General features: G+C 45.9%; 1 long non-coding RNA gene across 1 annotated transcript; it reads left to right on the forward strand.

The window, feature by feature from the left end:
- Nucleotides 1-296: 296 nt before the first annotated feature.
- LOC308468797 lies at nucleotides 297-831 on the forward strand. The gene is made up of 2 exons (XR_013981885.1): nucleotides 297-471; nucleotides 654-831. It is a non-coding gene; the product is annotated as an uncharacterized lncRNA (long non-coding RNA).
- The last annotated feature ends 24,529 nt before the right edge of the window (nucleotides 832-25,360 follow it).

Here is a 25,360-nt window from a genome sequence, read left to right on the forward strand (position 1 = left end):
AGCTTTGCTAATGTTATGGTGGGAAGGAGAGAGTCTGCTAAACCCAATAAATTAATGAATGTCAAAATCTAGCTAATATTTGGGATAGGAAGGGAAAATGCAAGCTACAGAACTGTGGCAGGTAAGGAATCCACGGGCCAGTATATGCCAACCCGCCTGGCCACCTGGCTGGTTGAATTCAAGCCATTATGACACAATGGCCAGGCATCTACACATCAGAGAAAGTTTTTAGGTCTGTGCAAAACAAGGGTTGCCAAGGTGACAGGGAGAGGTGTGAGATGACAGACTATATCTCAGGGGTAGAATACCTGCAGTGCATGCAGACAGTGCAGGTCAAATAACCTAGTATGTACTGGTTAGGCTAGAAAAAACTTCTGTCTGAAACCTGGAGATCCAACATTGTTGACAACAATGAGCTAAATGAATCAGCTGCCTCCATATATGGCAGTTTCCCCCAGTATTTACCTCAGAGTAAGGCTACAGAATTAGAGAGGTGTTTTTCCCCCCAATTAGCATGTCAAAATGTCCCAATCTGGTGCTGCTTGATGTTTTGTAACCCTCCCAGACTGTCCTCGCTGCAGCCAGATCCCCCCAGTCTTTCACAATAAGTTAAAACCTGCCACAATGTGATTTTTACCTGTCATTTTTCACAGGGTGACAGTTTCTTCTGGATGTGCCCCCATGTGGCGAAACTTGAGATTTACCACATTCCAGAGAACATGAACAATTTTTCTGGATGATTTCAAGGCCTGATCATTCAGAACTTTGCGTCTGTGGGTGCACTTTTGGAATGATTCCTAGGGGAAGCCCATAAACAGGTTGCAGTTACAACTTAGAGTTTCTCTGGCAGCAGTTCTTCATAGGAAGAAAAGAAGGAAAGAGGCATATAGCCCAGAGAAGACTAAGGAGAGGCATGATAGAACCCTTCTTAGATCAGGAGGCCTGTCACAGAGAAGATGGAGCAGGCTTACTCTAGTAGGCCAGTGGAAATGGTTGGCAATCAGATTTTGGCTAAACTTTATGAGAAAGTTATGGCAGTGGAACAACAGCATGCCTCAAGAGAAGCAGAGGGCACGTGGTCATCTGTCAGGTACACGTGTAGCTGCCTCCTACATTGTAAACATAGGGGCCAACTCCTAGGGGCTGAGGTCCCTTTGCGCCCGCCCAAGGCAATGTCATTCAAATGGTGTGGGTACATCCTGTCATGTGATTGGTTTTGCAGGGTGGGGCATATTTTCCTTCCCCCCAATATTTTATTCAAGTTGGAACCCCTGATTGTAAGATCTTGAACTGAACAGAGGCTTGGGTTAAATGACCTCTCCTTCTAACCCCACAATAGGAAGGGGGAGGGCGAGAGGGAAGAAGGAAGGAAGGAAGGAAGGAAGGAAGGAAGGAAGGAAGGAAGGAAGGAGGCTGTGGTAATTCCACTCAAAAGTGATAGAGGCATCGCTGAACATCTGTGTGAAGCTGTGGTAATTCCACTCAAAAGTGATAGAGGCATCGCTGAACATCTGTGTAGCAGTATTGCTATTTGGGATACATCCTTGTAGTGTGGATTTAACCTCACACTGAGAGAAGCAAGCTTTGGCTGCAGAAAGATACCACCTACGCATATGTAAGAAAAGGCTGGCCTTCTGTTCTGGTCAGTATGCACAGCTACCTACCAAATGCACAAGATTGCACTTCTACTAGTCATACTTAGAATAGAACCCAGTCATTGAGACTGTGCTCTGTGTGACTGACTGCACATCCACACCTTATATTTAACACATACACATAACTTTTCCCCAAAGAATTCTGGGAACTATAATTTACAGAGCCCATGGAGCCCTTTTCCTCACAATTTACCTCGCAGCGCTACAATTCCCAGAACCCTTAACAAATTACAGTTCCCAGGATTCTTTGGGGAAAGCTATAAACATATTGTGTGGATCCAACTTCAGTCTGGATCTAACTCTACGTTTCTACTGCCAGTATCAGTTTGATACCATTCTACAATGGGTAGTCTTCCACTACTTTCTACTGATCGCAGACTCATTGAAACTAATGGCAATGATCAACTTAGGTCTATCAGTTTTAATGGGTCTGCTTTGAGTAAAATGTAGCTGGATACCACATTTCCTTCAGCCCTGACATTAGAAAATCAAAAGAGCCTGATGGATTAGCCGTGTCTAAAAGGTAAAGGGACCCCTGACCATTAGGTCTAGTTGTGGCCGACTCTGGGGTTGCAGCACTCATCTCGCTTTATTAGCCGAGGGAGCTGGTGTACAGCTTCTGGGTCATGTGGCCAGCATGACTAAGCTGCTTCTGGCGAACCAGAGCAGCGCACGGAAACGCCGTTTACCTTCCCTCCAGAGCGGTACCTACTTATCTACTTGCACTTTGACGTGCTTTCGAACTGCTAGGTTGGCAGGAGCTGGGACCGAGCAACGGGAGCTCACCCCATCGTGGGGATTCAAACCGGTGACCTTCTGATTGGCAAGCCCTAGGCTCTGTGGTTTAACCCACAGTGCCATCCGCGTCCCTAGCCATTTCTATCTAGTGTCTAATCCTGTTCTGTGGAGGCATCAGTAGCCTTCTCTTCCACAAATTTCAAAGCCATCCAAATTGCTGGCCATCCCTGCCTCCTGTGGCAGCAAGTACCATAGTGCTGCATCTACCATTAGCCATGATGCCTGGGGCTGATGGGTATTGAGGTCCACAGATCACCCACTCATACTTTCACCAAAGGAATCCCCCCCTTTCATTCTCCAGCAAACACCCATACCTCCTGCTATAGCCTATACAGTACTTCTGGGTAAGCCAACGACTGATTCCCCTCACCTCCATTTCATGTCCAACTTAATTCCCCTCGCCCCTCGCCACTGCGTAAACATCAGTAAAACAAGAACGCAAATCTCCTTATGTAATGCATAGCACACGATTTAATCTATGGTTTAGCAATGTAAATGTTAAGATAAGCCTGATGTTAAACACAAACTGACTCAATCCTACTGACTGAGAAAGAGCACAGTGTCAGGCCGATGTAAAATTAAACTGTCGTTTAGGAAAGAATGCACACAAGTGGGGCACTGATACCACAAAGGTGCCATCACGTCAGCCCTTCATGGGTAGAACTTCCACTTGGAAACCGACAGGCATTTCAAATTGTAGGTGGTATGTTCAAGACAGACTCACATAGACACCCTCCTCGAGTTGTCTCTCTGCCATTTTATCTGTCTCCCCCCCTCCCCCCCGCCAAGTCTCATAATTTCCTCTAACAGCATTTCTATTTCCTCACAAAGTGAAACACTCTTACTATTATCAGTTCATTCTCCTGGATTCCCTTGGCTGTTTTATAAAAACACGGAGGGCAGGGGGAGAAACTCCCACTGTAAGAAGAAGGACTGCATTGTGGAGGTGTTGTTCCCACCATGAGACTCCAGCGACACACAGGCCCATCCAAAGAAGACAGTCAAAGAGGACTGGACAAATTTGTGTAGGATAAGGCTGTCAGTGGCTATTAACCACAATGGCTATGCTTTGCCTGCTTGGCCAGAAGCCGCAATGCATCTCAATGTGAGTTTCTGGAAACCTCAGGAGGGGAGAGTGCTCTTGTTTGTAGGTTTCCCGCAGGCATCTGGTTGGCCACTCTGAGTACAGGATGCTAGACTATGAGCCACTGGCCTGATCCAGTAGGTTCTTCTGATTCTATTCTGCAGTCTGCTGTGGTCATGTAGCCCCAATTCATTATTTAAATGAATCCCTCTCTTCTGCACAGACGTTTTATATATTTTATTGTTGTCTGCTTTTGGCAAAAGCTGTAAATGGGCCAGGGGTTCCCAAACAAGTTTCATTCAGGTAGCCTGTGGGGGTGTCCATGGCTTTGTGACTGAAGATGGGAGACACACATGTATTACATTTAATATCCATATTGTTTTTTAATTGCATTGATTGCTTCTTCTCTTATGTTGCATTGCATTGTATCGTAATTTGAAGTCTATAGAATTCAGAATATGTAATAAATGCAGCAATAAAAAATATAATTAAAAATCATACAGCATCTAGCACAGCACATTCCAATTGCTACAGCCGGTAGAAAAAGTGGTTCTCCAAATGTTATGCTGATTTCACTCCAATACTTGACGCTGGTAACAGCGGTGGCGCATATGCCCGCACTGCCCAGGGTGGGCGCTCTCTCGAGGGGTGCGGAGGGTGCCCTCCCAGGCATGGGATAGCCAAGGTTGGAGGGCCATCTGTCATGGATGCTTTAGCTGAGATTTCTTCATTGCGGAGCATTGAACTAGATGACTCCCAGGGGTCATTTACAATTCTACAACTCTATGATTCTGGGGAGCCTGTGGCCCTCCAATAGTTATTGAGCTCCAGGTCCCTCACCATTGACCATGCTGGTTGGGTGCAATGGGATTTGGAGTCCAGCAACATCTTCCCTGGCATACAGTGTTAGCACCTGCTGGAATGCTCAACAAATATGGCATTATTTCTTGCTGTTGAAAATATGCTGTACAGCCAGGGCTTTTTTCAGCCAGAACTTGCCGAAACTCAGGTCCAGCACCTCTCAGGCGGGTGCCATTGCCATTCTAAGAGAATGTGGGAAGTGTTCATGGTGAGTTCCAGCACCTCTCTCTAGAAAAATAGCACTGTCTACAACTCAGAGTTTCATACAACTGTGACTTTCCCATCACTAGAGATGATTCATGAGCTTTCCACCCTTGCTCCAGGACCTGCTCTTAGGGGCTAAGGTCTCAGTTACAGAAGATAATATGCCTTCACCAAAGTAGTCACCAATGATGATAGGGCAAAGAAATGATGGTCAAGTACAGAAAAGGAATCAAACATGATTCAAAGACAAGGTCACACAACAGCACAAGCTCAATTTATCACAGGGCATTCAAGCAAGGTGCAACACAGCAAGGTGAGGTAACCAAACCAGGAGCCACAGACCTGTGTTTTCCCCAGCAACCAGAAGATGGGGTTTGCGGTCCCCTAAACCACACCCAAACCCAGCTGCTGGCTCAAGTAGAGGAGTCTCGGGGTTTGCTTACTCACAATTGGATCAACACCTCTAGGTCCATAAACACATACTGTGCTGCTGCTCTTCAGCCTGGACCCTATGCTTTTGGTGCCTGCACTTTTGAAGACTGTGGGCAGGGCACTCCACCTCTTCCAGGAGTTCTTACCAGGCATCCACCTGGAGGGCTCCTCAAGGAGATCCTCAGCATTGCTCCACAAGGACCTCAAATGGTGAGGTATCTGATTCATGCTCTGAGGACTTCATATCAGATACCTGCTCAGGGCTAGGTGTGCCAATACCACAACTTTCATCACCGTAAGTTATTACGCTCACTTGCCTTAACCCCAAGGAGGCAATATGTGATGTGGATGATAGTCCACAAGAAACAACATGGAAATTTGTGTTTAGCTTGCCACGGTGATTTTGCATTGGTTTCTGTCCTTCAGTATTGAAGATGTTCAGATTGCAAGGGTGTGTGTGTGCAGGGAACGGACCCAATCTAAGCGGAGGTTGTAGCACCAGTAGAAGGAAGGCAAATATGATTACACAGATGGAGTTGTACTGCGTGATAAATGACTTTCTGCATAACCTGACTCTGAGGTCACCATTCAGAGGGTCTGTGTAAGCCTTTGAAATGCTGCTGTGAAATGTGTACACACCTGAAACCTTTGAGGCAACTCTTTCTCTTTAAAGCGATGGACTTTCTGGCACGTTTTATTTCATAGAAGGAGAAGTAGGATCTTGAACAAATAGCTGGAATGAGGATTATCCATCCGCCTTCCTGGCAACTGGTTTCAGTGACCCAAGTCTTGCTTTTCTGGGAAGGCTGCCAGAGTCCTTTGAAAGGATGAGAGTACTGATGGGCACATCTAGAGAAATTGTTGCACATATTAACCAGAAGCCTGCTAAAAGAATCAAGTGAAGAAGACATATGTGGGATTTCCCACTCGTCAAAAGCAGGTTTGGAGTTGGGGGCAAAGTGGAGGGACAGCAGGAGCAAATATTGGGGGGGGGGGGCAAAAGAGGTGGTACAGCAAGTAGACACAAAAGACAACCTCTCCTGCCAAGTTGTTGCTAGATTTGAAGAGATTTATATTATGACCCCACCAAGCCTAACACAAATCATCAGCCATGTTATTTGCCCTAAAGTTTTGTGTACCTGCTTTTGTTGTCTCCTTCGGACCGTAAAGGGTGCAGATTTCCATCCAATAGGCCTTGTTTGCATTTATTGGCTCAGGAGGCTGCATTTTAATCTAGGGCATCCAAAGTTCCCAAGACCAGGGTTCAAACGCTCTACATCAGTAGTTCCCAAACTTTCTGAGGCTATCCCCCTAGTTTCCGTCAACTCATCCCCAGTGCCCCCTACCCCATAAAATGCATCATTCACAGTAGCAGTTTGCAAATAATTAATAGAATCATAGCACTGGAAGGGACCTTGAGGATTATCTAGTACAACCCCCTGCAATGCAGGGGGAGTATGCAATTGTCCCATAAGGGGATTGAACCTGTAATCTTGTAAGGGGATTGAACCTGTAACCTTGGCATTATCTACACCATGCTCTAACCAGCTGAGCTATTTGAGCACTAAGGAATATAATAACACAATAAAACACAAAACAGGAGCAATTATTTGCACATTTATTCAAAATCCAATCAAACCTATTTAGTTTACTCAATTAAACAGCACTGATTAACTTGGTCCAGTGATGCCAACCTTTCAAAGTCTGATCGTTGTTTACACCTCCAGAGCCCCCTGTTGCTCCCTTGGCTCTTAGTATCTGCTAGGCACCCCAGGGGTGGGTATGGATAAACATGAATGCACCAACATCTGGGGTGGAACACATTGTCTACCTCTGCAATAGGGGTTTCCACAGACCCCACTGCTTCTCAGCCACCCCTTTCCTGCTCCAACCTCCTACCTGAGATCGTTATTGCAGCGGTGTGGTTGCAACCAAAAACCATTTCCATGGGACTGGTGGTGAGGCCAGAAAGGCAAAGCCATAGTAAAATCAATTTGCAACGGGGGTCCTGAAGGATCACTAGTCTCCACCTGTACTTCCCCATTCCCTGAGAGTCTCATTAAAAGTCCTTGTCCAAATTCTCACATGGGCTGAGGTATGGCAGGCTGCTGGAGAGAGAGAGCGTTTCAGTGGTGGCATTTCAGCTGTGGAATGCTGTCCGCAGATAAGTTTGCCTGGGCTCCACTTTGATGTCTTTCCAATTCCAGAAGGCATTTAAAAACAAATTCCCCAGGTTTTGGTGGTGGTGTTTTTTAAAAAACTTGTGTGAATCTTTGCCCCTCCCCAGTTTAAAACATTTGTGCATATAGCACCCTGATTAAATAAGACTCTATGTTTTCAATAGCAGTGTGAGCTTAATATTGTTCTTTTGTCACAGATATAACTGTTGCAAATTGATTTCAGTACTTCCGTAAATTTAAAAAAATGGATTATTTTTATGCTTTTATTTTATATGGTTATTTTTAACATCTTTTAATGTGCAAGTTATTTTACTGTTGTTTTGATGTTTTATTGAAAGCTGTTTTGATAACATATTTGAAGGGCACCAGTCAAAATAAATGGCCACCTCACAGACCCATAGGGCAGAGTTGAGGGAGATTGAGTTCACAGTTCAAATGCAGAGTTACCTACTAAAACAATACAGTGGTACCTCGCGAGACGAATGCCTCTCAAGACGAAAAACTCACAAGACAAAAGAGTTTTTGGTTTTTTGAGTTGCTTCGCGAGACGAATTTCCCTATGGGCTTGCTTCGCAAGATGGAAACGCCTTGAAAGTTTGTTTCCTTTTTCTTAAAACCGTTACAGTAATACAGGGTGCATTGCTTGAAGAGGTGCAGTTGCGACTTGACTTCGGGGAGCAACTCATAGCACACGGTGTGGTAGCCTTTTTTGAGGTTTTTGAAGATTTTTTTGAAAAAACTGAAACCGTGCTTCGCAAGACGAAAAAACTCGCAAGACAAAAAAACTCGCAGAACAAATTAATTTCGTCTTGCGAGGCACCACTGTATTCTCCTCACCCAGTGCGTCTGAACTGATCATGCTCCTCAATATGCAAACTGAAACACAGCTATCAAATGCAGTTCTCCAGCCAGGTTATGTGTATATACGCTAGGGTGTGATATACATAAAAATACATATATACTAGTGATGATAATATGCAAAAAGTGCATTACCTTAGAGAAAATGCTTTGCAAAAATGTGTATAGTAGACAAAATTGCATAAAAGTGTAAATTATGATAAATTCATACAAAAATGCTGATGAATTTTCATGAGGTCTTTTTAAAAAAAATCAAAAAATGTGAAGAACCTAACTTAACATTGGAAATATGATAAACTGAGAGCAGAGAAAACTGACAGATCTACCCATTCCCTACTATAAAGGTAAAGGTACCCCTGCCCGTACGGGCCAGTCTTGCCAGACTCGAGGGTTGTGCGCTCATCTCACTCTATAGGCTGGGAGCCAGCGCTGTCCGCAGACACTTCTGGGTCACGTGGCCAGCATGACAAGCTGCATCTGGCGAGCCAGCGCAGCACACGGAATGCCGTTTACCTTCCCGCTGGTAAGCGGTCCCTATTTATCTACTTGCACCCGGGGGTGCTTTCGAACTGCTAGGTTGGCAGGCGCTGGGACCGAACGACGGGAGCGCACCCTGCCGTGAGGATTCGAACCGCCGACCATGCGATCGGCAAGTCCTAGGCGCTGAGGTTTTACCCACAGTGCCACCCACGTCCCATTCCCTACTATAGGCAAGCACAAATAAATCAATTGCTACAAACCAAGGGGCAATACATCAGGGCTGGATGGCAGGCAACGATTTGAGCTGAGCCAGGAACTAGGAGCCATGGAACCAGCCAGTAGTCAAGAGCAAGTCCGAACTAAGGAAAAGCCCTGGTGGAGCAGGCCAAAAGCCCGTCCTGTCCAGCAACCTGTTCTCACAGAGGCCAGCATGAAGCCTACATGCAGAACCCGTGTGCAACAGTTGTGATTCGGAGCAACTGTTGTCCCAGGGCATACTGCCCTCAGCCATGGAGGCAGCCATCATGGCAAGCTGCCCTTGATAACCTTGCCCCCCCCCCCCATTAAGCAGACAACCCTGGAGGAAACATTAAGGAGGAAGTGAAGATCGAAGATTAACAAAGGATATAGGATTATGCCAGAGCTTGAGGAGGTCATGCTGCACAAGCAACATTCAACTGGAACAGGAAGCCTGTTGTCAGTGGTCGACCTTGGCGTCTCAAATTTCATAGGCGCCCACCACTTCACACACACTATTCTAAAACAAAGTTGCTGCATCGCCTGTAGTGCCCCTGAGGCTCCTCACCCAGTGCAACTGAACTAATCATGCTCCTCTAAATCCACCTCTGCTGTTATGCTTCTTTCTGTCCTGGAACTGAAAGTATGTCAGGGGAAAGCTACTGCCTTGAGTTCAGTAGTTCACCACAAGGAGAAGCTATTCACAGCTTCTGCAGCTCCAGACACAATCAGCTTTTGCATATTTTTGTGGGGTGTGTGTGTGTGGGTATGGACCTGGATATGGCATAGCAGAACTGTAGTTCAATGGTAGAGCATCTTTTATTCTCTGAAGAAAGGCCCTGGCTTCTCCCAGATTTCATATCGGTCTCTCCCAATATTGTCTGAAATCCGGGAGACCTGCTGCCACACAGTGCTGACAATATTGAACTTGATGAGCCAATGATCTGACTCAGTACAGGGCAGCTGCCTTTGTTGCTAGTCTTGAAACCATTCATTTGCCATGTACAAGCCATGATTATTCATTGCTCAGCAATAATAAAGGTTAATGTAGTCTTGCTAAAAATATTGTTCTTACTAAAATATTGATCTTAATAAACAGGGGCCTATAATTTATCAGAGAAATATTTGGCTTCCATAAACTGATGGATGTTTATATTATTAGTCTAGTTGTTTTTTCCCTGAGATTTCCATCATTACTTAATGACTCACAAGGGTGTCCACTGAGAAGGATAAGACATTGGCTTTGGACTATTTTAGTGGAAGATCCTCTTGAAGAACAGAGGGATATGCACGGGGTCAGGAAAAGGGACAATAAATCAAAGGTGGGAGGAACACGCTATGGCAACTGATAAAGAGTAGCATTTAAGAACATAAGAAGAGCTCCGCTGGATCAGACAAAGGCGTATCTCATTTTTCATGCTATTGTTGTAGAAATTATTGAATAGAATGAAAACTGAAACGTGTGTGAGAAGGGCTGCGCAAGTGAAGGTTGGTATGTGAAGGTTCTGTTTGCAAGGAAACTGTGAGTGAAGGATGGAATGACATGTATGCTGGAGCTATTGCCATAACTCTTAAGAACAAAGGAAGGCAGGAAATATAAGAAAGTTTTAAACAGCGACCATATGGGCTGGCGCACATACTCACTCTGTACAGGATGCCACTCGCGCAGCAGCCTGTACGGTCGCCGTGAAAGTGGCAGTCTGCACGGACTCCATGCAAGAGGCAGCCTATAGGGCCGTCGCGCACAAGCAGCAGCCCGTACGGAGTGTGCATGTGCAACAACCTGTACAGACTGTGCATGTGCAGGATCCCATGCGGTCATCGCACATGCACAGTCCATACCAGCTGCTGCACATGCACACTCAGTACGGGATGCCACTCGTATGGCAGCCCATTCGGCTGCGGTGCAAATGGCAGCCCATACATCCAACGCGCATTAGTAAGTTGCCCGTATGGCCACCGCAATTAAGTGGGAGCCCGCATGGAGGGCGTGTGTGCGGCATCCCGTATGTACTGCGCACAATACCGCCACCCGTATGGTCGCTGTGCATGCCCAGTGCCTAAGCTGATGACACACATGCGCTCTCTGTATGGGATGCCACACATGTGCACTCTGTCCAGGCTGACCCACCCCGGGTGCCGATCAGGGTTCCTCCATCACTGGTTGCGTCGCTGATTAGAGTCCCCCTGTGCTTCCTGTTACGCCACGAATCTGGGTCCCCATTTCCTGTTGTGCCACCAATCCCCCCCCCGTTTCCTGTTGTGGCACTGAAATGCGCCCTCCGTTTCCTGTTGCACCCAGGGGCGTATGAAATGGGGGGAAGAGGGGGCAGACCGCCGCAGATGCCACTCTGTGCCGGTTGAAAGGTGGCAACTGCCTCCCCCTAGTGGTAGATCAGCCGAATGCGCATGCAGTCCGTATGGGTGCAGCTCACGCGGTGTACGTATCGGCTGCCGCTCTCGTGCGCCGACAATACGGGCTTCCATACAGGCTGCCTCTCGCACAGTGACCGTATGGGCTGACGCACGTGCTCACTTCGTACGGGATGCCACACATGCGCAGTCTGTACGGGGTGCCACTCGCACAGCAGCCTGTACCATCGCCGTGCAGGTGGCAGCTCGTATGGACTCCCTACAAGAGGCAGCCGATAGGACCGCTACGCACAAGGAGCAGCCTGTACGAAGTGCGCATGTGCAACATTTTGCACAGACTACCCATGTGCAGTATTCCGTGTGGTCATCTCACATGTTCAGTCCATACCAGCTGCTGCACATGCACATTCTGTACCGGATGCCACTCATGCGGCGGCCCATTTGGCCACTGTGCAAACGGCAGCCCGTACATCCAACGTGCATTAGCAGCTGCCCATATGGCCACCGCAATTAAGTGGCAGTCTGTACGGAGTGCGCATGTGCGGCAGCCCATATGGTCGCTGTGCATGCCCACTGCCTAAGCTGATGACGCACATGCGCACTACTTACGGGATGCCACACATGCACAGTCCATACAGGCTGACCCACCCCAGGTGCCGGACAGGGTTCCTCCGTCACTGGTTGTGCCCCTGATTAGATTCCCCCTGTGCTTCCTGTTGCTCCACGAATCTGTGTCCCCATTTCCTGTTGGCCCCTGCCTCCCCCTAGTGGTAGATTGGCTGAATGCGCATGCAATCCATATGGGCACATTTCACTCAGCGTACGTATTGGCTGCCACAGGCTTCCTCCCGCACAGCGAGCGTATGGGCTGACGCACGTGCTCACTTCATGCGGGATGCTGCACATGCACACTCCGTACGGGATGCCACTCATGCAGCAGCCTGTACGGTCGCTTTGCAAGTGGCAGCTCGTATGGCCTCCATACAAGAGGCAGCCGATACGACTGCTGCGCACAAGGAGCAGCCCTTATGGAGTGTGCATGTGTGACATCATGTGCAGGATGCCATACATGTGCACTCCGTGGAGGCTGACCCACCTCGGGGGCCGGACAGGGTTCCTCCGTCACTGGTTGCATCAGTGATTTGTGTCCCCCCTGTGTTTCCTGTTGCACCACGAATCTGTGTCCCCCCTTTTTCCTGTTGCATTACTGATTTGTGTCCCCCTATATTTTCTGTTTGGCCGCTAATTTGTGTCCCTGTTGTGTTGCGTCCCGTCCCATTTTGTGTACAATGAAGAGCACTCTCCCATTGTTATACAAGTCTTCCATTTCCTATTGCAGTGTTCTGATGTGATATTTGTTGTTTTAATTTTTGTTCTTTATTTTACATTTTTTGTTTTGAGGCTTTTTGAGTTAATTTGTTTTTGTGACTGTGTGGATCTCAGTTCAGCTACTGATTGATTGATTGTGTGACTGCCGAAATGGATAAAAGTCCCCATCCAAACAATGACTGTCATCAGTGCAGGTTAGAAAAAAATTTACTTTCAATTTTTATTATCTACAGTACTGTTTTATTTATTTTATATTACAGTACATTGGTTATTGCTTTCATTTTATTGATCAATGGTCTCCTTAGATAGTAAAATTCATGTTGAATTGCTGTTTTAGGGGTTGTTTTTAAAAGTCTGGAACGGATTAATCCATTTTGCATTACTTTCTATGTGAAAGTGCGCCTTGGTTTTGGAACGCTTTGGTTTTGGTATGGACTTCCGGAACAGATTAAGTTTGAGAAGCAAGGTACCACTGCACTGCCATATATGGACATAACTGCCCCTTTCCCTGTAAATGTATACTATAAATGCTTCTTCCTTATTGAGAATGCCTGCGGGAAGGAGAAAATGAGGTGCAAAGAGCCAGAAGACCATTATTGAGACTCACAATTCCTCTAAAACAAAGAATCGGCAGAGAGCCAACACCATCTGGCCCTGGCTCAGAAATAGAGCGGGTTGAGGAAACCGAGAAAATGGAGCAAATAGAACAAACAGTGAGTAACAACGTTGGGGGAACCTCACCCCCTCTTAAGGAGGATGTCAATGACCCGACCCCCCTCCTCCCAGAAAAAGCTAATCCGTCCAAGAGGGCAAGAGCAGGAGCAGGAGGGATTCCTCCCACTCCTTACGCTGACCCACCCATGCCTCTAGAACAAGATATCAGAGGAGCCTGCTTTCAACCAATTCGGGATACGCACCCCTACCAAGAGATTTGCATATTGTCTGCAGAAACTATGGTTCTGGTTCTCCAAAGACTGGATGAAATCCTCACTAGAATAGTTAACATTGAGAAATAATTGAATAATAGTTCCTCCCCTTTAAATGCCCAAGGGCTTAAAAGGATGATAAGAAATGACTCTGTTAATAACTCACCAACTCAAACTATGGATGAAGTGAGGTCCTGTCAAGTCTTGCAAACAAACCAGATAATGCTTGAGATTCACCGATACACTCATAGGTGGATGAACCGCAGACAAATTACTATGTCCTTGTCTCAGCTCCTGAATTACCATTACCGAAATGTAGATCTAGAAAATTTCCACTTCCTGCCTACCTTGAGAAACACCATGCGCCTATTTATGACCTTTAGGTCATCAACCCTCCCATCTCGACTCATGGAGATAAAGGATACCCTATGGTGGTTCCATTCTCTCCGCCCAGTGAGGGTATTTAAGGACGAAACTAGGAGGCAATTGGTCCCTTGCATAGAGTCAAAGCTAATGCGGATAAAGGAAACCAAGCTCAACACTAGAAATACTAATTGCCCGAAGGAAGAAAAGAACTTTGTAAGCCTAGAATTACAAGACCTGAAGAAGAGGCTAATGAGTATAAAGAGATTTCTACCCAAAATATAAGGACAGTAGAGCCTAGAGCACAATATTATAGACGTCCAACAGCTCTTTATCCCATAGAAAGACATCAGTGCAACTCCCTGTTCCCTTTTCAAACGACACCAAATTAGATGAGGAATTTGGCGCCTCCAACATTTCTTTGGCAACAACACCTAAAGAACTCTACGTTGCTGACAATTGGAGATATCCAGCACCAAATCTACATCTGGACCTTTGCCTAATGTTCCAAAAACTTATCAGAATGATCAGCCTTCTCTACTGTACTCCTGGCGAGACAGGATGGACAGATCTTTCAAATTCGAATCTGGCTCTTTGTTGGCCAGTGATCCACATTTTATAACACATTAATACTTCCACAGCCACAGATAGAACCAACATCCTCCAATTAACCCAGGAGGGAGAGGGGGATTGACAGTTAATGAAACACCATGGGACTGTCCCCCCCGCTTGGGGTGCGGTTGGTTGGGTTTTATCTTCTAGGGATACTTACCCTATCAGACCTCCACCTCTTTCAGATACCATTTTGACCCAGGAGTCCTGGCCCAAGGATGACTTGTTATTGAGGGGATGTTACCCATCTATTGGGGAGGCTAGTATGGGGTTTGGATTTCCACAATTGAAGGGCTAGGGAGGAATGGCGGTGGGGCTAGATATCTCTATCGGCGAAGGGTTTCGAGATGCAGTGATCCTCAAACCCCTTCCAATCTACGCCCCATCCCAAGGGATAAGGGTAGGGAGAGCAAGGATTACACACCTCCGTCATTGGTGCTGTGCAATGCCAGGTCCATAGGCAACAAAACCGCCACCATGCGTGACTTTTTTTCTCGCAGGGGATTGACTTGGCTTGCGTGACGGAGACCTGGGTACGGGAAGGCGAAGTAGTCTCCCTACATGAGATAACACCCCCAGGTTTCTCTGTCCTCCATCAATCGCGGACTGTGGGTCGGGGGGGAGGAGTAGTGTTGTTATTCCGGGAGGATTGCTCTTTCAGAGCTCTGCCATCACCGGCGATCTCCGGCATTGAATGTGTTGGTCTTGTGTGGGGCACCAAGGAGAGCTTGGCTGTCTGGCTGGTGTACCCACCACCCAGCACACCTGCAGCCACCCTGTCAGACCTGCTGGAGGTGGTGGCGGGCTGGGCCTTAGAGTTCCCAAACCTACTGGTTTTGGGAGACTTCAACGTCCATGCCGATGCCGCTCCCTCCTCACAGGCTCTGGACCTAGTGACTTCCATGGCAACACTAGGGCTCTCCCAGTTTGTTTTGGGCCCCACTCATCAAGCAGGCCACACACTGGATCTGATATTTGGGGCTGGCATAGATGTGATCATGCTCCCCGCTGTGGAAGTGCCATGGTCTGATCACTACGCTCTGAAAGCCAAGATTGACTTCCCGCTCCTCCCCGGCTCGGGTGGCGAACCTATTTGGGCTCGTCCGCGAAAACTGATGGATCCTGATAGATTCCGACAAGCCTTGCAGGCCACTGCTCCTCATTAGATGACCTTGTTGAGGACTGAATAACCGGCTCTTGGCAGCCATTGATGAGATCACGCCTAAGCGCCCTCTGCGACCCCATCGAAACCGGGCCCCTTGGTTTACTGAGGAGCTCCGGAAAATGAAGCGGGATCTCAGACGGCTAGAGCGAGTATGGTGACGGACTTGTGATGGAGCCTCAAGAACATCTTATAGGACGCTTATGAAAGCCTATGAGATGGCTATGAAAGCTGCTAAGAAATCTTACTTTGCAGCTTCCATTGCATCTGCTAGCTCTCGCCTGGCACAACTTTTTAGAATAATTAGGTCAATAACGTCCTTAGGAGGACAACCAAATTTAAGCACAAATTCAACCCACAGCTGTGAGGCATTCGCGAGCTTTTTTGCGGAGAAAGTCCTGTTGCTCCGCTGTGACCTCCCTGCCAATTTAGATACAGTGACTGAACTGGAGGCCCCTCGACTGACTTCAGGTCCAGTGTTGGACCATTTCGATCGGATACTCCCTACTGATGTGGACAGATTCCTCCAAGTTGGTAGGCCCACCACCTGCCTCCTTGATCCGTGCCCGTCTTGGCTGATTAGGGAGTGTCCAGATGTTGCGCGGACCCCCCTGGTTGAAATTATCAATTTGTCCCTTGACACGGGGACATTCCCAGGGGAACTGAAGGAAGCAGTGGTGCGTCCACTCTTAAAGAAAACTTCATTAGATCCCTTAGACGTATCCAATTACCGCCCAGTTTCAAATCTTCCATACCTGGGTAAGGTAATTGAGAGAGCGGTTGCTGAACAGCTTGGTAGACTTCTGGAGGAAACATCGGCATTAGATCCATTTCAGTCCGGTTTCCGTCCTGGTTTTGGGACGGAGACGGCTCTGGTTGCCCTAACAGATGATCTCCGTAGACAACTGGATCAAGGCGGGTCAGGACTGCTGATCCTTTTAGATTTGTCAGCAGCCTTTGATATGGTCGATCATGATCTTCTGGACCACCGCCTCGCAGACGTGGGGATACAGGGCATAGCCCGTAACTGGTTGTGCTCTTTTATCTCTGGTCGGGGACAGAGTGTGGCACTAGGGAGGGAATGTCGTCGCGCCACTCCTTGGTGTGTGGAGTGCCGCAGGGCGCAATTCTCTCCCCGATGCTTTTTAACATCTTTATGCGCCCCCTTGCCCAGATTATCCGGAGCTTTGGGCTGGGCTGTCACCAATATGCTGATGACACTCAGCTCTATCTGTTGATGGATGGCCACACCGACTCGGCCCCGAACACACTGACCAGATGCTTGGAAGCTGTGGCTGGATGGTTTCGTGGGAGCCGATTGAAACTAAATCCTTCGAAGACAGAGGTCCTATGGCTAGGTCGGGAAGGCATGGGGATGAGGGACCAACTCCCTTCTCTTGCGGGGGCCCAATTAGTGCCATTGCCTTCCGTTAAGAGTTTGGGTGTAATCCTTGACGCCTCCCTTTCCATGGAGGCGCAAGTTACAGCAACAGCCAAGGCGACATTTTTCCACCTTCGCCGCATCAAGCAGTTGGTCCCTTAGCTTTCCCGCCCCGACCTGGCCACAGTGATCCATGCGACGGTCATCTCCAGGCTTGACTACTGTAATTTGCTCTATGCGGGGCTGCCCTTGAAGCTGTCCCAGAAACTCCAGCGGGTACAGAATGCTGCAGCGAGGCTCCTCACGGGGCCTCTGCCATGGGAGCATATTCACCCAGTGCTTTTCAAGCTGCACTGGCTCCCGATGGAGTACAGGGTCAGATTTAAGGTGCTGCTTTTGACCTTTAAAGCCCTTCACGGCCTAGGACCCTCGTACCTACGGGACCGCTTCTCCTGGTATGCCCCACGGAGAGCCTCAAGGTCCATAAATAACAACACCCTAGTGGTCCCAGGCCCAAAGGAAGTTAGATTGGCTTCAACCAGAGCCAGGGCCTTTTCAACTCTGGCTCCGGTCTGGTGGAACGCTCTGCGTCATGAGACCAGGGCCCTGCAGGATCTGATTTCTTTCCGCAGGGCCTGTAAGACAGAGTTGTTCCGCCTGGCCTTTGGCTTGGAGCCAATTTGATTCCCTCCCTCCCTCTCTTTCTTTTTTCTTTTCCTTCTCCTCCTGCGATGAGGCTACATTTTAATATTTTAATGTTCCATTATTTTAAGGTTGTATTTTATTTTTGTTTTTAAGTTGTAATCATTCATCTTGTTTTTATTATTGCTTGTAAGCCGCTCTGAGCCCGGCCTTGGCTGGGGAGGGCGGGGTATGAATAAAAAATTAATTATTATTATTATTATTATTATTATACTGCATGTTTGTTGTGCCACCCCCTCAATACTTGCTGGTTGAGGTTGTGTCACACTAGCCTTGCAACACCTAAATAAACACCTTGTTTTGATTTCTTCTGGAGTCTTGATTTTATTCGCTGTTCAGACTGAAGCCACAGGGTATTGGGTATTGAGCCTCGGTGGCGTAGGAAGGGATGTGTTGTGGGTGCGGTCAGCCCCAGGTATCATCACTGAGGGGGTGACTTCGGGGCCTGGCCTGCAGTGTGCCCAAGCCACATGTCTCTCCTGGGGAGTGACGTGGTGACTCGGGCCCCTGCAGGCTCCGCACTGCCCAAAACAGCAACATGGAGCTTGTGGACTCTGTGGTGGTTCCACGCAGCATGCTCTGCCCCAGCTTGCCCCGCTCTGTGGGTGGCTTGCCCCACCCCCAGGTGCAGGGCATTTGCGCCTCCCTGGGCACCCGAGCAGCTAGTTATGTCGCTGTTGAGCCTCAATATTTCCACCAACACTATTTCCCATAGTGGCTAACCAGGTGCTCCCAGAAGCCTGCAAACAGCACATGAACACAAATGGCTTCTCCTATTCTTCTTCCTCAGCATCTGATATTCATAGGCCTAGAAGTAATATGACATGTAATCATGACTAGTAACCATTGATAACGTTATCCTCCATGATTTTTTTCTGATCCACCTCCTAAGTTGGTACTCAACACATGAACATAAGAAGTGCCCTCCTGGTTTATACCAAGAGTCTGCATTCTGTTCCCAAAGAGGCAAACGGGATGCCACTGCAAAGACCATAAATGCAATAGCCCTCTTCCATTTTTTGTTCCCAGATGAGTAAAGCAAGAGCAATTAGGCAGTCAAAACATAGGGAGCTGCCTTATATATATTGAGTCACTGTTGACTCATGTAAAACTTGTTGTCTACTAAGAACTAAGGTGCCACCCATCTTACATTTGTGCATCTGGTTCTTCCTTCCTAAGTGTAGAACCTTACACATGCCTCTTTTGAAATTCATTTTGTTAGTATGGGACCAGTTCTCCAATCTGTTTAGGTCATATTGAATCCTGATTCTGTATTCAACAGCAATGAGTGCCCCTCCCAGCTTGGTGTCACCTGAAAATTTGATGATTGTTAGTTAAGTATAGTAGCTAACAGTGTCAGACTAGGACTTGGGGAGGAGTGTATAGGTTCAACCTCACCATCATCACTAGAACATACGAAGCTGCCTTATGGCAAGACAGACCATACAATTCAGTATTATTGACACTGACTGGCAGTGACCCTCCAAGGAACCAGGTATTGAACTTGGGTCTTTCTGCATTCAAGGCAGATGCTCTACCCCCAAGCTATAGCTCTGCACCAGGAAACCCAGTGTGTGACCTTGGGACAGCTGCATACTCTCTCATCCTAACAATGATCTCGCTAGGCTATTGATGTAGGATTGAATGTAGGAGGTTGTGATATGTAGGTTTCCTTGAGCTCGCTGGAGTGAAAGCCGGTATGTCAATTAATAAAAATTGCCCGGCTGGGTCACATATGTGTGAACCAGCCCTTGAAAATTACAGATAACGAAGATCAAAAGGTTTGGGGGAGAAAAACAGAATATTCCACATTGTGGTGAGCATGACTTACCTTCTAAATTTACTGGCATTTAATAGAACTGTAATGTTCTCATTCTGCATTTTTACAGCAGTAGCATCAAAATATTTTACAGGGGGAACTGCAATTAAACTCAGCCAGTTCTCTTAGCATAATTTCGCCTTGCATTAATTTTTAGCAAACCAAGTTATGGGTGTAATATTCCTCTTGGTACTTGTGGTTTTCGAAAAGAGAATGAAATGCCTCTGAATGGTAATAAAAAATATTCCTTTACCAAAGCGAGTGCAGCCTTTTCCGCTTCCCCTTTCCCTTTATGAAAGATGCACATTAAGTTTCCTGGAGGTTTTAATTTCAGCAAGGAAGGGAAGAGAGAAAGTGGCATTTGTCCCTTTAAATTACAGTTTGCGTGTTGCTGTGCCCCCTCACTTAATCTCTCTAAACAGGTAATTTACTAGCTTTTGGGAAAGCACCCATGTGCCAGGAAATGTTAGTACACTCTGGGGATGCATTCAAGATTGATTGCAGTCTAACTCTGTGTACCATGCTAAGCTCTGTTTTACATGCACCTAAATCTTCAGTGATTTCCAGACAAGTAGAAGGCAAGCAGTCATTCAGCATAACGTTAGGCCTGGTCTATACACGCAGCCAAGGGGCAGCCCTAGTGGGGCTGCCCTTGAAGACAACTGGGAAACTTCAGCTGGTCCAAAATGCAGCAGAGGTTCTATTTACAGTTCCTATAGCCCCTATTTTAAATCAGCCACATTTGTTGCAGGTACTTTTCTGGCCCTTGTTAGTGCTTAAAGCTCTCAATGGCTTAGGCCCCAAAATATCTGAAAGAATGCCTCCTTCTCTACTGACCCACTTGGGTGTTAAGATCAAGAGACAGGGCCATCTTGGTAGTTCCAACTCCCTCTGAAGCTTGGGGTGGTGTTGACGGTCTGGGAAAGGGCCTTCTTTGTGGCAGCCCCTAAGCTGTGCAATTCTCTTTCCACAGAGCTGCATCTGGCACCTTCTTTTCATCATTGAGGGGAGCAAAAGTGCTTCAGCCCTTAGGAGCCAGCATCTATGCTGTAAACCCTGCACTCCCTCCACTGAAATTTCCATGGGATAAGCCCCTGAAACTCGCTGGAATCTTTATTATTACTACTATTATTTATTAAATTTGTATAGTGCCCTTTACATGCAGCCCTTTACATGGCAGAAATTGGGGGTGGCTCATAACCTTCATAAAAATACAATGAAGAGCACTCATACAATCCATCCATTATGTATTTCACTGGTCCAATCATGCAGAAGAATAAAGCCCCAATTGTAATCTAAATAAGTTATGTATAGGTTCACAAGACAATGAATATGGTATACAACTTACCCCAGGAGATCCCACCATAACATTCTCTGTGTTGAGGGTGGACTTCAATCATTATCGCTCTGTAAAGGACATTCACAAAATAGTTAAACAATCAATCCCTCTACCTAGGGGACTCTGAAAATTGTAGCTGTGTGAGGAGAATAAGGAACTCATAACAAGTCTTAGCACCCTTAACAATCTATACCAGGGGTCAGCAAACTTTTCCAGCAGGGGGCCGGTCCACTGTTCCTCAGATCATGTGGGGGGGCTGGGCTATATTTTGAAAAAATAATAATAAACGAATTCCTATGCCCCACAAATAACCCAGAGATGCATTTTAAATAAAAGAACACATTCTTCTCATGTAAAAACACGCTGATTCCCGGACTGCCCGCAGGCCAGATTTAGAAGGAGATTGGGCCGCATCCAGCCCCCGGGCCTTAGTTTGCCTACCCACAATCTACACTTTCAAGGATTCTTTGCCAGATGTCATGACTGTTAAAGTGGTATGGTACTGCTTTAAATATGTGGTCCATACAATGTTCTAAGCTTATTCCCCCCCCTCCCCCATTCCATTCCATTTTATTCCCATTAAGTTTTGAAATGATTTGCTCCATTAGCACCAATTTAATAATGTTGTTGGTTTTTTGTCCGGGTTTTTTTTGGGGGGGGGGGTTAAAAATAAAATTAAAGATAGTAGGATAAATATGAGTGCAACTGTAATGAAATAATATTGCTAAATCAAGAAATTGCGCACACTGTTGTGACAAGGAATTAGAACATTAAAGCACACTATGCAAGACATCTAAAGTTCAGCACCTTAGAGAGTTAATTAAGACTTAAGTTAATTGGCAAAGATCTTATCATTGGATGGGAAACAGAAGTGATGATCTTGTTTGTGCTTAAACAGAATAACTGAGGTCATTACAAGACTTTTTGGTGCATTATTGACCGATTTATAATTTCTTAATTAATTTTTGATTGACTTTCAAAGTATCTTGTAGCTTGACTGTTAATTATCTGACTTCTTATCACATGGGAAGGTAGAGATGTGCAGGAATACTGTTCATACTCTACAGCTGCATTCATGGCCTTTACAGACAATTTCCTACTCTTAATAATGTCATTGTATGTGCTAATCAAGTACAGCCCTTACTGCTGATATACCAATCTCCTGCTGCATTCGTAATCAAGCTCACCTTTTGAGTTCACCAGAGATAGGATGATGTTTCGGGGAAGAGCTATGAAATTGTTAACATTTGCTATAAAACTGTAATGTGGCCCTTATCAAATGGATCTTAGCTGGCTCAACAATCATGCCATTTTAGATCTAGAGTATTGTTTTTCTTCCAGTTAAGCACAATCCTCGTTTTGGTCTCCAGAAGAAATAAGACAGTTTAAGGAGTGGCCTGAGGGTTTATCAGCTAGAAGTGTCATTTTTCAGGATTCAGTTCGGGACTAGCACAAAGCATTTTGCTGCCTAAGGCAAAAGGAAGATGGCAACCTTTCCAGTTTCCCCTGTGGAAGCCAGATGGACCAGCAGTTGAATATTGCTTCACATTGCCAATGGGATGGCATCTTACACTACATCTACACTACAAGGTTCCAGGTTAGCTTAGGGCACTCAAGGCAGGCTGTGAAACAAGCACAGCACAGTCCCCGAGCATCACATTGCCACTCTCCACCCATCAACCACCAGATACACCTGTCGCATTCTGTCTAATGGTACAATTGGACCTGCTTGAAATTAATACCTCGGAGTGGATAGAAGGTATCTCTTGCCAGTAGTGTGATTCACTGCACATGAACTTTAAGGCACCATGCAGTGAGCAGCCTGCTGCTTCACACATGCCAGCTGCCAGATCTTTATTTCTATTTCTTAACGTATTTTAGGATAATTTGCATTTAGGGCACATGCATGTAGCTCCATGTGCATGAACATGAAGTCACCATGCAGCCCACAGCTTGCTATTCAACACTCCACAGCTGCTGAATTGTACTGTGAAACATTATAGGATACTTATATCTTTCTACCATATATTTGATCAAAATAACTGCATCACTAGACACAAGGTTTGTAAACACAGCAACTTTTAATGGTGTTCCATAATTGTGCAAGGATTTCATTTGTGCGGGCAGGGTGTTTGGCTCATTTCATCATTTTAATGGACGTGTCCCCCCCACCCCACCCCCCACCAACACACCTATGGAATATTTATATATTCTCTGATATTTCCCACCATCAGGCAACATTATTTCCTTACGAGCAGCACAGATAAGTCTTGCCAGTGCCTGTGACTTACGGTCGTATAGTTTCACGATGGATAATATAAAGGAGTACCACACAGAGTAACATAAAACAGCATTTAGTTTGCTGTTAAATCAACACAGAGAACAAGGCAAACACCAGGCCCTCTTTCCAATTGCTAGCTATGTTTTGTTTTAAATCCATCAAGCTGATGGTCAGAAAATGCAATGTAGGCAGATGATAATACAGAGGAAGTTCAAAGGAAATGCATTTATTGGATAGTCTCCAGAGCATATGAATTTAGATTGCTAATATCTAATGGAGTTTATGCTTTTGATAGAGCCATGGAACCATTCGGTGTAGGTAAAATGTTAATGAGGCGGATTCGATACTTCTGTAAATTGGCACGCCCCTTCTTGTGGGCGTGGAAGGAGGGACTTGTGGCTGGACAAGCGAGTTTAGAAGATGTGTTTTTCCTGATGAAGATGTGCCTGAACTTGGGCTACCCCACTTGCAAGTGTGTGTAATAAAAAGGTTTCTTAAATCACCCGTTTTGTCCAGATCACTTTATTTAAAAGGATACGGGGACCTTAAGTCAAAGGAACCAGTTTATTAATCTCCCACAAAGGGTCAAATAAAAAAATAATAACAATCCTTCAACTGCCAAAACAAATGGTCTTGCAGCACTGTGAAAACTAACGGATTTAGGGGAAACGTTTTAAAAATGGGAGGGTCAGGGGGCCTTGGTTTCTGTGGGTGCCATGGAGACCACATGCCACTCGTGTCACAAGGGGGAGGTCCTCAGTCATCATTTCTTTATTAATATATGTCCCCCCCTTGAGGCCTAGTTTCCCCAGCCCTGTCTATCTATGGTCTCTTGTGATGTCACCAACAGACATAGCAGCTGAGGGGAAAGAGGCAGTTACTTATTCTAGAATTTCAAACACAGGAGGGCAGGAGGGGGACATTTTTCAGCCCCGGGGTGCATGTCCCTCCACACAACACTAGTCAAATGTACAAATGATCAGAGCAATGAAAGCAAGCCTTATCTTTGCACAGGAAGCTGTTCAAGGAATGACATGCAGACAGTTAGTATCTCAGGAAAAAAGCACTTTTTCATCCATCCATCCATCCATCCATCCATCGATCAATCAGTCATTTATTGTATTTGACTAGGATGGAGGTTTGCAAAGATTCGGACAATAATGGTCATTGGGATATAAATATATACTGAAGATAAAAAACCCATTGCAATAGTTAACAGGACTCAGGTCGCATCCACACAATGCAGTGGTAGCTCGAGTTAAGTACTTAATTCATTCCAGAGGTCCGTTCTTAACCTGAAACTGTTCTTAAGCTGAAGCACCACTTTAGCTAATGGGGCCTCCTGCTGCCGCCGTGCCGCTGGAGCCCAATTTCTGTTCTTATCTTGAAGCAAAGTTCTTTACCTGAAGCACTATTTCTGAATTAGCAGAGTCTGTAACCTGAAGCGTATGTAACCTGAACGTGTAACCCAAGGTACCACTGTACATTTAAAACACCCTTAGACCACTTTAACAGTTATTGATTTCACAAATAAACTGGGGACTGTAGTCTGCTGAGGGTGCAAAGAGTTGATAGGAGACAATCCAGTGTTTTCTATCTTACAATGACACTTCAGACAATCCAGATTCTCCTGAATAAAAGTCACTTCTAGATAACTGTTCACTGAGCATTCATTTTGCTGTTTGCACAGAGGTTAGAGAATATGGTGTTCATTCTGATTTGCTGGCAAGCAGGTTGGAAGCATTATCCCACACTTTCTAGGGAATTTCTTCATCAGTTTATTTATTGCAAAAAGTCTATTTTTTTTAAGAAAAACAAAAAATTATTATTATTATTATTATTATTAATAATAATAATAATAATAATAATAATAAATAGGTATCTGAAGAAGTGTGCATGCACACGAAAGCTTATACCAGAACAAACTTAGTTGGTCTATAAGGAGCTACTGGACAATTTTTTATTTTTTATATTTTTATTTTTATTTCGACTGTGTCAGACCAACACGGCTACCTACTTGAATCTTTTAAGAAAGTGTGTTTGTTCTGCCATCTAACTGCCTTAGGGACCCCAGCCTGAATTTGTGTGGGATTTACTCCTTAGCCTTTTCAGGCTAAGGTTACTCCAGAAGATATCCTGCAAGGCAGCAGAGGTTTAGGATCAGAGTTTTCCTTCTCCTAGATAGACTACCAGGTTGACAAGCCCCATCTGTTCCTCACTTCCTTCTAAAGCATGGGCAGAAACTGCCTTCTGAACCATTGGACCCATTATTGGTCTCATCTGC

The sequence above is a fragment of the Podarcis pityusensis genome (assembly GCF_964106645.2).
Source record: "Podarcis pityusensis genome assembly, chromosome: Z".
Taxonomy (NCBI): Eukaryota; Metazoa; Chordata; class Lepidosauria; order Squamata; family Lacertidae; genus Podarcis; species Podarcis pityusensis.